This window comes from Melanostigma gelatinosum (assembly GCF_949748355.1).
Source record: "Melanostigma gelatinosum genome assembly, chromosome: 18".
In the NCBI taxonomy this organism is placed as follows: Eukaryota; Metazoa; Chordata; class Actinopteri; order Perciformes; family Zoarcidae; genus Melanostigma; species Melanostigma gelatinosum.
The window spans coordinates 14,738,022-14,753,866 of NC_136651.1; the positions used below are offsets into that span (position 1 = coordinate 14,738,022).

A 15,845-nucleotide genomic window follows, 5' to 3' on the forward strand; every position below is an offset into this window, starting at 1 on the left:
TGGATAAGGCACTGGCCTAAGTCAGGGATTGTGGGTTCGAGTCCCATCTGGGGTGATTTGAAGCAGAGTGATGCAGGGAAAGTGTGCTGGACCCATGACGACCCTCCTCTGCTAACTGTGTTTTAACGTCTCTTTCACTGCATTCTGACTGACACAGTCTTGGACATTAAACCAACAACTGTAGTCACTCTGAATAGATAAAAGAAATGATCCACCCAAAGGCAATGATCTAAAATCAATGTGCGGCTTCTTGACAACATTGCTTCCTGACATCAATTCATGTACCCCATATTTTCATATTTTCAGCGCTTTTGCCTTGTTTGATCCTTGATGTCTGTTCTGTTCATTGTTTCTAAAGGCACTGCCCCCCACAACAGACTGTAGGTAGAGATACAGACACTAACGGGGTCAGTACACCCCCGTATGTACTGTCTATATTAATATGTAAACACTATAGAGAGTGAGACACATAGGGGGGGGGTGTACTGTCTATATTAATATGTAAACACTACAGAGGGTGAGACACATTGGTGGATACTTTCTCTGTAGTGACTAGTGTCACTACAGACGCTTAAGCATGATGGGGAAATATATTAGTTCCTTGGCATCAACACAAAATAAAAGAAACCTTCAAAGGTCGAAAGTTTGATCAATTCAGTATTAAGGGACATTATAGGTGGCGCTCTTGCCCTGCAGGATTCCAACCGCAATTGATCCCCAAAGCCACCAGGTTAGATGCTCCTACCTGTGTGAGCACCATCAGGATGCTGAGCAGCAGCAGGCAGAGGGGCAGGTCATGGTTTGGTCGACTCAGGTCTGTCAGCACTGCGCAGGAAATGGCCACCAAGCCCACCAGGATATCCGCCACTGACAATAATACCTACACAGAGTAAAACACACTTTTGGTCCTTTAGATATCTGCTCGTAGTTTTCCTCAAACCACAGGTTCGTATGTCATGATAAGACATTTTAGATGGGGTCGAAACAGGTTTCCTCACCAGGAAGTAATTGGTGACAGTGCGGAGTGTTTTGTTGCTGCTGACGGCCAGACAGACCAGGAAGTTGCCGATGATGGCCAGCTCTGCGATGACGAGCTCGAGGCGATGTAAAGCCCCCTCATGCGGGGTTGGTATCCGTACGGCATCTCTGCCGTACAGCTGCCCAGAGTCACGTTCAAGAGAGACAGAGACTCCAGTCATGGAAACCTGGAGATAAGGAAAGAAAAGGAAACAAAACTTGAAAAAATAAGCGTGTTAACTATTTGTAAAGAAAATCGAATGCAAGAAGAGTACAACTCTCCCACTTCCTTTATGTATTATTTGTTTCCATAGTGATTACACAGACTGAGGAGGAGAAGAAAACACATGAATGGAGAGAGGAACAGTGGTTGTTATTAAGCGCAGCATGTGGCCTTTGTGCTGACCAACTGACCGGTGAAATTTGTTCCTGGAAAGGGACAAAAACAATGACACACACACACACACTCGCAGACCCAAAGTGTTCACTATTTACACACACTGATAGGGATTCAAACCTGCTGCTCGTTGCCGTGCCCACATGTTAATAGATGGATTGTAAATGAACGGCAACAGTTTCAAATCAGCCATACGTAACTTATTAGAGACTTTACACAAATGATTGCTGTGCTTATGTTATGGTTATTATTGTTTTGTTTGAATCAGATGTTGCCTTCCATCACAGTAGAAGTACTTCGATTATTACATCTGATATCTTCTACTAGCACAGTAGAAGTTATCAGACGTTGCCTACTATCACAGTAGAAGGTATTCGATTATTACATCTGATAACTTCTACTAGCACAGTAGAAGTTATCAGACGTTGCCTACTATCACAGTAGAAGGTATTCGATTATTACATCTGATAACTTCTACTAGCACAGTAGAAGTTATCAGACGTTGCCTACTATCACAGTAGAAGGTATTCGATTATTACATCTGATAACTTCTACTAGCACAGTAGAAGTTATCAGACGTTGCCTACTATCACAGTAGAAGGTATTCGATTATTACATCTGATAACTTCTACTAGCACAGTAGAAGTTATCAGACGTTGCCTACTATCACAGTAGAAGGTATTCGATTATTACATCTGATAACTTCTACTAGCACAGTAGAAGTTATCAGACATTGCCTAGTATCACAGTAGAAGGTATTCGATTATTACATCTGATAAGATAAGATAAGATACTTTATTGTCCCGAAGGAAATTTGTCTTGGAAACATACATACAGTGTACAGTGTCTGCTGTTAAAAAACAATACAATACAAATAACATATTGCATACATAACTTCTACGAGCACAGTAGAAGGTATTAGATTATTACATCTGATAACTTCTACTAGCACAGTAGAAGTTATCAGACATTGCCTAGTATCACAGTAGAAGGTATTAGATTATTACATCTGATAACTTCTACTAGCACAGTAGAAGTTATCAGACATTGCCTAGTATCACAATAGAAGGTATTCGATTATTACATCTGATAACTTCTACTAGCACAGTAGAAGTTATCAGACATTGCCTACTATCACAGTAGAAGGTATTCGATTATTACATCTGATAAGATAAGATAAGATACTTTATTGTCCCGAAGGAAATTTGTCTTGGAAACATACATACAGTGTACAGTGTCTGCTGTTAAAAAACAATACAATACAAATAACATATTGCATACATAACTTCTACGAGCACAGTAGAAGGTATTAGATTATTACATCTGATAACTTCTACTAGCACAGTAGAAGTTATCAGACATTGCCTAGTATCACAATAGAAGGTATTAGATTATTACATCTGATAACTTCTACTAGCACAGTAGAAGTTATCAGACATTGCCTAGTATCACAATAGAAGGTATTAGATTATTACATCTGATATCTTCTACTAGCACAGTAGAAGTTATTAGACGTTGGCTACTATCACAGTAGAAGGTATTCGATTATTACATCTGATAAGATAAGATAAGATACTTTATTGTCCCGAAGGTAATTTGTCTTGGAAACATACATACAGTGTACAGTGTCTGCTGTTAAAAAACAATACAATACAAATAACATATTGCATACATAACTTCTACGAGCACAGTAGAAGGTATTAGATTATTACATCTGATAACTTCTACTAGCACAGTAGAAGTTATCAGACATTGCCTAGTATCACAGTAGAAGGTATTAGATTATTACATCTGATAACTTCTACTAGCACAGTAGAAGTTATCAGACATTGCCTAGTATCACAATAGAAGGTATTAGATTATTACATCTGATAACTTCTACTAGCACAGTAGAAGTTATCAGACATTGCCTAGTATCACAATAGAAGGTATTAGATTATTACATCTGATAACTTCTACTAGCACAGTAGAAGTTATCAGACATTGCCTAGTATCACAATAGAAGGTATTAGATTATTACATCTGATAACTTCTACTAGCACAGTAGAAGTTATCAGACATTGCCTAGTATCACAATAGAAGGTATTAGATTATTACATCTGATAACTTCTACTAGCACAGTAGAAGTTATCAGACATTGCCTAGTATCACAATAGAAGGTATTAGATTATTACATCTGATAACTTCTACTAGCACAGTAGAAGTTATCAGACATTGCCTAGTATCACAGTAGAAGGTATTAGATTATTACATCTGATAACTTCTACTCGCACAGTAGAAGTTATCAGATGGTGCCTAGTATCACAGTAGAAGGTATTAGATTATTACATCTGATAACTTCTACTAGCACAGTAGAAGTTATCAGATGGTGCCTACTATCACAGTAGACATCACACAGACTCAAGCCTTCTAGCTGTGAGGTCTCACTTTGGACCTCTGAGGTGGCCCTGAGAGGACCGGAGCTCTTTATTGCGTTCATCCTGGATGAAAATACAACCACCAAGCGTCCCAATATCCTGGCTCTTCACTTCGAGCGATGCCCGGATTAATTACAGGCTCTTCACTTGGAGCGATGCCCGGATTTATTACAGGCTCTTCACTTGGAGCCATGCCCGGACTAATTACAGGCTCTTCACTTGCAGCGATGCCCGGATTAATTCCAGGCTCTTCACTTGCAGCGATGCCTGGATTAATTACAGGCTCTTCACTTGCAGCGATGCCCGGATTAATTACAGGCTCTTCACTTGGAGCGATAACGGAGAGGGCAGAGTTGACACATGGGGCTGCAACCTCTTTATGGATGAAGTCTTCCCGAACCTCTGAAAAGCTCTGTGTGTCATCCGGACTGGACTTCATCTGGTTCTCATTTCTTCCCCTGAGAGGGCTGGCAGCACATCTGTCCGTCTCCTCTGTCTGTGATGTGTCTGGTCTATCCATGGAGATTGTTTCCCGAACCTTCTTTCCACATCTGAATAAATTGCAGATGGTGTCCCATATTTTGGGTCGTGTCAGGTGATATTTGACAGAGGAGGCAATGTAGTTCCCAAGTTCTCGTTCCTCTAATTCCATGGACAACCGCACCTTTTTTGAACCTCCAAACTTCTTACACAGTTTCTTGAAAATGACCTTGTCCAGTTTTTCTAATGTTTTGAGATCAAAATCGTCATCCTGGACTTCGATCCACATTCTTTCAAACAGACGCATCGTGATGGCCCCAAACAGAGGCAGAGTGATGGGTTCTGCAGTGGTACAGTTGTGATTTGGTTTTTTGAAAATCCGCGAAACCAGCGCCATCACGAATGAATGAAATGACCTTTTCTTTCGTGCTTCCTGTGTTGTTGCACCTGGCCAAGGTTCAGCATATGTGTCCCAAAATGCTGAGCTAGTTGTTGAATCAGAACCTTCGTTCTTTAGTTCCTCCTGTGCTGTGGCACCTGGACAAGGTTTAGAAAGTGTGTCCTCATGTACTGAGCCAGCTATTGAAGGTTCGCTAGGGCTGACAGCACATCTGTTCATCCCCTCTGACTGTGATGTGTCTGGTCTATCCATGGAGATTGTTTCAACCTCCTGAGAGATTTCCTTTTTTGCCAGATCACACTTAACACCTGTCATTTCAATGATCTTAATCATTAGATCCTTCATTTTCTCAACGATAAAGTCAATATGTTCAACCTTCCATGCCATGGGTGGTGTGGGCAAATATTTGACGAAAATACCTCCAAAAACGTCCAGTTTAAACATTGGATTGTCTGGAAAGTGTACATTGAACTGTGGCTTAAAAGAGAATTCAGTTATTTCTTTCAGACCTAGAAAGGTCTTGTAATATTTGTAAACATGTTCAAACTCAGCTACATGACCCTCGAGATATTTAAAATACTCACTGAGCATTTCAAGTTCCTCACTTGCACTTATTTCTAGTCTATCCATGGAGATTGTTTCAACCTCCTGAGAGATTTCCTTTTTTGCCAGATCACACTTAACACCTGTCATTTCAATGATCTTAATCATTAGATCCTTCATTTTCTCAACGATAAAGTCAATATGTTCAACCTTCCATGCCATGGGTGGTGTGGGCAAATATTTGACGAAAATATCTCCAAAGACGTCCAGTTTAAACCCTGGACGGTCTGGAAAGTGTACATTGAACTGTGGCTTAAAAGAGAAGTCAGTTATTTCTTTCAGACCTAGAGCTCTCTTGCAATATTTGTAAACATGTTCAAACTCAGCTACATGACCCTCGAGATATTTAAAATAGTCACTGAGCATTTCAAGTTCCTCACTTGCAGGATGAATTATTTCTAGTCTATCCATGGAGATTGTTTCAACCTCCTGAGAGATTTCCTTTTTTGCCAGATCACACTCAACACCGTTCATTTCAATGATCTTAATCATTAGATCCTTCATTTTCTCAACGATAAAGTCAATATGTTCAACCTTCCATACCATGCGTGGTGTGGCCAAACATTTGTTGAAAATATCTCCAAAGATGTCCATTTTAAACCCTGGATGGTCTGGAAAGTGTACATTTAACTGTGGCTTAAAAGATAATTCAGTTATTTCTTTCAGACCTAGAGAGGTCTTGTAATATTTGTAAACATGTTCAAACTCAGCTACATGACCCTCGAGATATTTAAAATAGTCACTGAGCATTTCAAGTTCCTCACTTGCAGGATGAATTATTTCTAGTCTATCCATGATTTCGTTCAAATCTTCAATGCAGTAAAGTTTTCACTGAAGGTATCTGCTCTGAGTGTAGAAAACTATTCTGGCTGTAGGGTAACTATTCAATGTCTAGATAAAGACATCAATCACGTGACACAACAAAGGCTTCTGTTTCGAACCGTTGTGCGTCAGAGGGTTCTGTTTCGAACCGTTGTGACGTCACATGGGCTGCAAATTCCTGCTTCACGAGGCTTGACAGGATTCTTCTTCGTGGGTATTCTTCTTCTTATTATTCTTCTTCTTCTTCTGCTTTTCATTTCCTGGTAGCTTGGATGCCGTGAGACACGATGCTGCCCCCTATAGTTCAGTGTTGTTGTACTGCAATCCCACTGATGTAAACATGTCAAAATGTTGTAAAAATTGTAAAGAAACTTCAGTCTTCAAAAGACTCACGAAGAAGAATCCTGTCAAGCCTCGTGAAGCGGGAATTTGCAGCCCACCATCATGGACTGGTAAACTATATTTGAAACATGAACCGTTAGCTTGGTATTTAGCCCGCTAGTGCTGCTACTTTGCTGTGTTAGCTGGTGGCTATGAACGAAACCGTTCATAATCAATGCTGATGCTAATCAGGCTAAATGCTGATTTGTGTACTGTTGACATGTTTTAACCAGCGACAAACACGTGGTTCTCGGTCAGTTATTGGGGATAATATATATATGTATTATATGTTATTGATTAAACAAAGTTTAAATTAAATTATCGCCGTTGAATAAACTAATAACAAACAGCTGTTTCTTGTTGTTAGTACAGTTGGTATTACTGTCTCTATCAGTGAGTACTTTCAGCTGTTAATAGTTATGGTATGTCAGCTGTTAATAGTTATGTTATATATTAGTGACGTTACTTAAGTGCATTTACTGTTGTACAATTTTGAGGTACTTGTACTTCCATTTTCTGCTACTGTATGCTTCTAACGTTTCTCCACTACTCTTCAAAGGGAAATATCGTAGTTTTTTACAGATTATTCATTCAAAAATATAAATTAACAAATAGATTATGATGTGTTATTATAGTTTAAGATACTCAGCAGTATTCTTTAAAAGTAGCTCCACCTTTAGCTGCAACATTAATGTGATGAACACATTATTGCATTAAAATAACTACTTCTTTGGCGAGTCGAGTATCCCCAAATGATTTCAAGCAGGACATTTTCACTAAAACATATTGTTATTTTGCACAGGATGTTCAGATTTGGGTTGTTTTGTCAAATAACACTTGTTAGATTGGATTAATAAACTCTTGTTTGTCTCCTAAACGTGTTCAGGACGTCACCGCTGGGTGATCTACACCACAGAGATGAACGGAAAGAACACCATGTAGCAGGTGGACGGCAGCATGGCTCTAGCTGATGTTACGAGCAGTTTGGTATAGAATCAGTACGACAATGACCATTTGGGCTAAAACGCGATCTACCTTAGACGTATTTGTAGTCGACTGTACTGTCTTGACAAGTGGATTAAACATTATTTAATAAACTACTGCTGCTTCCTCTCTTACTTGTGAGGGTTTTATTGTGAAAACAGATTCATGAAAAGCATGCAGACCTTAAAACAACATGTCTGTGATGTGAAGGGATTATTTTATTCTATTTATCGACACTTCTTGTAAAAAAAAATCCCTTATAATAAAAACACAAATATATAGTTTCCTTCTTTAAAAAAGGCTCAGTTCCTTCAAAAAAAACTGGTCGATTTAGTTCTTATCAAACACACTTCATGTTTTGTATTGCTGAGCTTCATGCAGATCCAAACGTTAAAGTGCTTCAACATTGACTCTGAGATCCTGTAGCTGCCGACTCATACATGTAACCACAGGCGTCCTCAGTGTTAGCCAATTCATCAACAAACAAACCAAATTACTACATATACTAAACAACAACATAATTAAACTAAACAAATAACTGACAAAAAAAGCTATTGAGGTGTGTAATATTTCTGTAGTGTAGTTATGCGCCAGATGAACAACGACTTGATGTACTGCAACAGGCTTTTTACATACAGCCAGAGAAAGTAGACAGGTGTTACTGCTGCTTCCAGGAGAGGCACACAGGCCAAGATGAGGGATTACAGGCAGAAATCCCATCACAGCAACGTGAGACATGATGAGACTGGCTGTCATGGCAACATTTGAGGAGGAGGAAGTTACACAGGCAGGACATGTGGGAATGCAGCTAAATCTCCTGTGCAGACGTCTTGTCCTCGGTAACGCTTGTACGGGGGACGTTCCTTTAATGTCCTCACCTGATGGTTGAAGACGATGCATTAGCTTCTGAGCACGAGAGCATTGTTTTTGCTTCGTGACATCAATGTATTGGTCTCATGTTCCCCACATTTTACTTTGGAGCCCCAGTGGCCTAATGGATAAGGCACTGGCCTAAGTCAGGGATTGTGGGTTCGAGTCCCATCTGGGGTGATTTGAAGCAGAGTGATGCAGGGAAAGTGTGCTGGACCCATGACGACCCTCCTCTGCTAACTGTGTTTTAACGTCTCTTTCACTGCATTCTGACTGACACAGTCTTGGACATTAAACCAACAACTGTAGTCACTCTGAATAGATAAAAGAAATGATCCACCCAAAGGCAATGATCTAAAATCAATGTGCGGCTTCTTGACAACATTGCTTCCTGACATCAATTCATGTACCCCATATTTTCATATTTTCAGCGCTTTTGCCTTGTTTGATCCTTGATGTCTGTTCTGTTCATTGTTTCTAAAGGCACTGCCCCCCACAACAGACTGTAGGTAGAGATACAGACACTAACGGGGTCAGTACACCCCCGTATGTACTGTCTATATTAATATGTAAACACTATAGAGAGTGAGACACATAGGGGGGGGGTGTACTGTCTATATTAATATGTAAACACTACAGAGGGTGAGACACATTGGTGGATACTTTCTCTGTAGTGACTAGTGTCACTACAGACGCTTAAGCATGATGGGGAAATATATTAGTTCCTTGGCATCAACACAAAATAAAAGAAACCTTCAAAGGTCGAAAGTTTGATCAATTCAGTATTAAGGGACATTATAGGTGGCGCTCTTGCCCTGCAGGATTCCAACCGCAATTGATCCCCAAAGCCACCAGGTTAGATGCTCCTACCTGTGTGAGCACCATCAGGATGCTGAGCAGCAGCAGGCAGAGGGGCAGGTCATGGTGAGGTCGACCCAGGTCTGTCAGCACTGCGCAGGAAATGGCCACCAAGCCCACCAGGATATCCGCCACTGACAATAATACCTACACAGAGTAAAACACACTTTTGGTCCTTTAGATATCTGCTCGTAGTTTTCCTCAAACCACAGGTTCGTATGTCATGATAAGACATTTTAGATGGGGTCGAAACAGGTTTCCTCACCAGGAAGTAATTGGTGACAGTGCGGAGTGTTTTGTTGCTGCTGACGGCCAGACAGACCAGGAAGTTGCCGATGATGGCCAGCTCTGCGATGACGAGCTCGTGGCGATGTAAAGCCCCCTCATGCGGGGTTGGTATCCGTACGGCATCTCTGCCGTACAGCTGCCCAGAGTCACGTTCAAGAGAGACAGAGACTCCAGTCATGGAAACCTGGAGATAAGGAAAGAAAAGGAAACAAAACTTGAAAAAATAAGCGTGTTAACTATTTGTAAAGAAAATCGAATGCAAGAAGAGTACAACTCTCCCACTTCCTTTATGTATTATTTGTTTCCATAGTGATTACACAGACTGAGGAGGAGAAGAAAACACATGAATGGAGAGAGGAACAGTGGTTGTTATTAAGCGCAGCATGTGGCCTTTGTGCTGACCAACTGACCGGTGAAATTTGTTCCTGGAAAGGGACAAAAACAATGACACACACACACACACTCGCAGACCCAAAGTGTTCACTATTTACACACACTGATAGGGATTCAAACCTGCTGCTCGTTGCCGTGCCCACATGTTAATAGATGGATTGTAAATGAACGGCAACAGTTTCAAATCAGCCATACGTAACTTATTAGAGACTTTACACAAATGATTGCTGTGCTTATGTTATGGTTATTATTGTTTTGTTTGAATCAGATGTTGCCTTCCATCACAGTAGAAGTACTTCGATTATTACATCTGATATCTTCTACTAGCACAGTAGAAGTTATCAGACGTTGCCTACTATCACAGTAGAAGGTATTCGATTATTACATCTGATAACTTCTACTAGCACAGTAGAAGTTATCAGACGTTGCCTACTATCACAGTAGAAGGTATTCGATTATTACATCTGATAACTTCTACTAGCACAGTAGAAGTTATCAGACGTTGCCTACTATCACAGTAGAAGGTATTCGATTATTACATCTGATAAGATAAGATAAGATACTTTATTGTCCCGAAGGAAATTTGTCTTGGAAACATACATACAGTGTACAGTGTCTGCTGTTAAAAAACAATACAATACAAATAACATATTGCATACATAACTTCTACGAGCACAGTAGAAGGTATTAGATTATTACATCTGATAACTTCTACTATCACAGTAGAAGTTATCAGACATTGCCTAGTATCACAATAGAAGGTATTCGATTATTACATCTGATAACTTCTACTAGCACAGTAGAAGTTATTAGACGTTGGCTACTATCACAGTAGAAGGTATTAGATTATTACATCTGATAACTTCTACTAGCACAGTAGAAGTTATCAGACATTGCCTAGTATCACAATAGAAGGTATTCGATTATTACATCTGATAACTTCTACTAGCACAGTAGAAGTTATTAGACGTTGGCTACTATCACAGTAGAAGGTATTCGATTATTACATCTGATAAGATAAGATAAGATACTTTATTGTCCCGAAGGTAATTTGTCTTGGAAACATACATACAGTGTACAGTGTCTGCTGTTAAAAAACAATACAATACAAATAACATATTGCATACATAACTTCTACGAGCACAGTAGAAGGTATTAGATTATTACATCTGATAACTTCTACTAGCACAGTAGAAGTTATCAGACATTGCCTACTATCACAGTAGAAGGTATTAGATTATTACATCTGATAACTTCTACTATCACAGTAGAAGTTATCAGACATTGCCTACTATCACAGTAGAAGGTATTAGATTATTACATCTGGTAACTTCTACTATCACAGTAGAAGTTATCAGACATTGCCTAGTATCACAATAAAAGGTATTAGATTATTACATCTGATAACTTCTACTAGCACAGTAGAAGTTATCAGACATTGCCTAGTATCACAATAGAAGGTATTAGATTATTACATCTGATAACTTCTACTAGCACAGTAGAAGTTATCAGACATTGCCTAGTATCACAATAGAAGGTATTAGATTATTACATCTGATAACTTCTACTAGCACAGTAGAAGTTATCAGACATTGCCTAGTATCACAATAGAAGGTATTAGATTATTACATCTGATAACTTCTACTAGCACAGTAGAAGTTATCAGACATTGCCTAGTATCACAATAGAAGGTATTAGATTATTACATCTGATAACTTCTACTAGCACAGTAGAAGTTATCAGACATTGCCTAGTATCACAGTAGAAGGTATTAGATTATTACATCTGATAACTTCTACTCGCACAGTAGAAGTTATCAGATGGTGCCTAGTATCACAGTAGAAGGTATTAGATTATTACATCTGATAACTTCTACTAGCACAGTAGAAGTTATCAGATGGTACCTACTATCACAGTAGACATCACACAGACTCAAGCCTTCTAGCTGTGAGGTCTCACTTTGGACCTCTGAGGTGGCCCTGAGAGGACCGGAGCTCTTTATTGCGTTCATCCTGGATGAAAATACAACCACCAAGCGTCCCAATATCCTGGCTCTTCACTTCGAGCGATGCCCGGATTAATTACAGGCTCTTCACTTGGAGCGATGCCCGGATTTATTACAGGCTCTTCACTTGGAGCCATGCCCGGACTAATTACAGGCTCTTCACTTGCAGCGATGCCCGGATTAATTCCAGGCTCTTCACTTGCAGCGATGCCTGGATTAATTACAGGCTCTTCACTTGCAGCGATGCCCGGATTAATTACAGGCTCTTCACTTGGAGCGATAACGGAGAGGGCAGAGTTGACACATGGGGCTGCAACCTCTTTATGGATGAAGTCTTCCCGAACCTCTGAAAAGCTCTGTGTGTCATCCGGACTGGACTTCATCTGGTTCTCATTTCTTCCCCTGAGAGGGCTGGCAGCACATCTGTCCGTCTCCTCTGTCTGTGATGTGTCTGGTCTATCCATGGAGATTGTTTCCCGAACCTTCTTTCCACATCTGAATAAATTGCAGATGGTGTCCCATATTTTGGGTCGTGTCAGGTGATATTTGACAGAGGAGGCAATGTAGTTCCCAAGTTCTCGTTCCTCTAATTCCATGGACAACCGCACCTTTTTTGAACCTCCAAACTTCTTACACAGTTTCTTGAAAATGACCTTGTCCAGTTTTTCTAATGTTTTGAGATCAAAATCGTCATCCTGGACTTCGATCCACATTCTTTCAAACAGACGCATCGTGATGGCCCCAAACAGAGGCAGAGTGATGGGTTCTGCAGTGGTACAGTTGTGATTTGGTTTTTTGAAAATCCGCGAAACCAGCGCCATCACGAATGAATGAAATGACCTTTTCTTTCGTGCTTCCTGTGTTGTTGCACCTGGCCAAGGTTCAGCATATGTGTCCCAAAATGCTGAGCTAGTTGTTGAATCAGAACCTTCGTTCTTTAGTTCCTCCTGTGCTGTGGCACCTGGACAAGGTTTAGAAAGTGTGTCCTCATGTACTGAGCCAGCTATTGAAGGTTCGCTAGGGCTGACAGCACATCTGTTCATCCCCTCTGACTGTGATGTGTCTGGTCTATCCATGGAGATTGTTTCAACCTCCTGAGAGATTTCCTTTTTTGCCAGATCACACTTAACACCTGTCATTTCAATGATCTTAATCATTAGATCCTTCATTTTCTCAACGATAAAGTCAATATGTTCAACCTTCCATGCCATGGGTGGTGTGTGCAAATATTTGACGAAAATACCTCCAAAGATGTCCATTTTAAACCCTGGATGGTCTGGAAAGTGTACATTTAACTGTGGCTTAAAAGATAATTCAGTTATTTCTTTCAGACCTAGAGAGGTCTTGTAATATTTGTAAACATGTTCAAACTCAGCTACATGACCCTCGAGATATTTAAAATAGTCACTGAGCATTTCAAGTTCCTCACTTGCAGGATGAATTATTTCTAGTCTATCCATGGAGATTGTTTCAACCTCCTGAGAGATTTCCTTTTTTGCCAGATCACACTCAACACCGTTCATTTCAATGATCTTAATCATTAGATCCTTCATTTTCTCAACGATAAAGTCAATATGTTCAACCTTCCATACCATGCGTGGTGTGGCCAAACATTTGTTGAAAATATCTCCGAAGATCTCCATTTTAAACCCTGGATGGTCTGGAAAGTGTACATTTAACTGTGGCTTAAAAGATAATTCAGTTATTTCTTTCAGACCTAGAGAGGTCTTGTAATATTTGTAAACATGTTCAAACTCAGCTACATGACCCTCGAGATATTTAAAATAGTCACTGAGCATTTCAAGTTCCTCACTTGCAGGATGAATTATTTCTAGTCTATCCATGGTTTCGTTCAAATCTTCAATGCAGTAAAGTTTTCACTGAAGGTATCTGCTCTGAGTGTAGAAAACTATTCTGGCTGTAGGGTAACTATTCAATGTCTAGATAAAGACATCAATCACGTGACACAACAAAGGCTTCTGTTTCGAACCGTTGTGACGTCAGAGGGTTCTGTTTCGAGCCGTTGTGACGTCACATGGGCTGCAAATTCCTGCTTCACGAGGCTTGACAGGATTCTTCTTCGTGGGTATTCTTCTTCTTCTTATTCTTCTTCTGCTTTTCATTTCCTGGTAGCTTGGATGCCGTGAGACACGATGCTGCCCCCTATAGTTCAGTGTTGTTGTACTGCAATCCCACTGATGTAAACATGTCAAAATGTTGTAAAAATTGAAAAGAAACTTCAGTCTTCAAAAGACTCACGAAGAAGAATCCTGTCAAGCCTCGTGAAGCGGGAATTTGCAGCCCACCATCATGGACTGGTAAACTATATTTGAAACATGAACCGTTAGCTTGGTATTTAGCCCGCTAGTGCTGCTACTTTGCTGTGTTAGCTGGTGGCTATGAACGAAACCGTTCATAATCAATGCTGATGCTAATCAGGCTAAATGCTGATTTGTGTACTGTTGACATGTTTTAACCAGCGACAAACACGTGGTTCTCGGTCAGTTATTGGGGATAATATATATATGTATTATATGTTATTGATTAAACAAAGTTTAAATTAAATTATCGCCGTTGAATAAACTAATATTAACAAACAGCTGTTTCTTGTTGTTAGTACAGTTGGTATTACTGTCTCTATCAGTGAGTACTTTCAGCTGTTAATAGTTATGGTATGTCAGCTGTTAATAGTTATGTTATATATTAGTGACGTTACTTAAGTGCATTTACTGTTGTACAATTTTGAGGTACTTGTACTTCCATTTTCTGCTACTGTATGCTTCTAACGTTTCTCCACTACCCTTCAAAGGGAAATATCGTAGTTTTTTACAGATTATTCATTCAAAAATATTAATTAACAAATAGATTATGATGTGTTATTATAGTGTAAGATACTCAGCAGTATTATTTAAAAGTAGCTCCACCTTTAGCTGCAACATTAAAGTGATGAACACATTATTGCATTAAAATAACTACTTCTTTGGCGAGTCGAGTATCCCCAAATGATTTCAAGCAGGACATTTTCACTAAAACATATTGTTGTCAGAAGTATTTTGCACAGGATGTTCAGATTTGGGTTGTTTTGTCAAATAACACTTGTTAGATTGGATTAATAAACTCTTGTTTGTCTCCTAAACGTGTTCAGGACGTCACCGCTGGGTGATCTACACCACAGAGATGAACGGAAAGAACACCATGTAGCAGGTGGACGGCAGCATGGCTCTAGCTGATGTTACGAGCAGTTTGGTATAGAATCAGTACGACAATGACCATTTGGGCTAAAACTCGATCTACCTTAGACGTATTTGTAGTCGACTGTACTGTCTTGACAAGTGGATTAAACATTATTTAATAAACTACTGCTGCTTCCTCTCTTACTTGTGAGGGTTTTTATTGTGAAAACAGATTCATGAAAAGCATGCAGACCTTAAAACAACATGTCTGTGATGTGAAGGGATTATTTTATTCTACTTATCGACACTTCTAGTAAAAAAAATCCCTTATAATAAAAACACAAATATATAGTTTCCTTCTTTAAAAAAGGCTCAGTTCCTTCAAAAAAAACTGGTCAATTTAGTTCTTATCAAACACACTTCATGTTTTGTATTGATGAGCTTCATGCAGATCCAAACGTTAAAGTGCTTCAACATTGACTCTGAGATCCTGTAGCTGCCGACTCATACATGTAACCACAGGCGTCCTCAGTGTTAGCCAATTCATCAACAAACAAACCAAAATACTACATATACTAAACAACAACATAATTAAACTAAACAAATAACTGACAAAAAAAGCTATTAAGGTGTGTAATGTTTCTGTAGTGTAGTTATGCGCCAGATGAACAACGACTTGATGTACTGCAACAGGCTTTTTACATACAGCCAGAGAAAGTAAAGACAGGTGTTACTGCTGCTTCCAGGAGAGGCACAC

General features: G+C 39.6%; 1 long non-coding RNA gene across 1 annotated transcript; it reads left to right on the top strand.

The window, feature by feature from the left end:
* The first annotated feature begins 14,099 nt into the window (after window positions 1-14,099).
* LOC306792756 lies at window positions 14,100-15,274 on the top strand. Its single transcript, XR_013772841.1, has 2 exons — window positions 14,100-14,233; window positions 15,061-15,274. It is a non-coding gene; the product is annotated as an uncharacterized lncRNA (long non-coding RNA).
* Window positions 15,275-15,845: the final 571 nt, after the last annotated feature.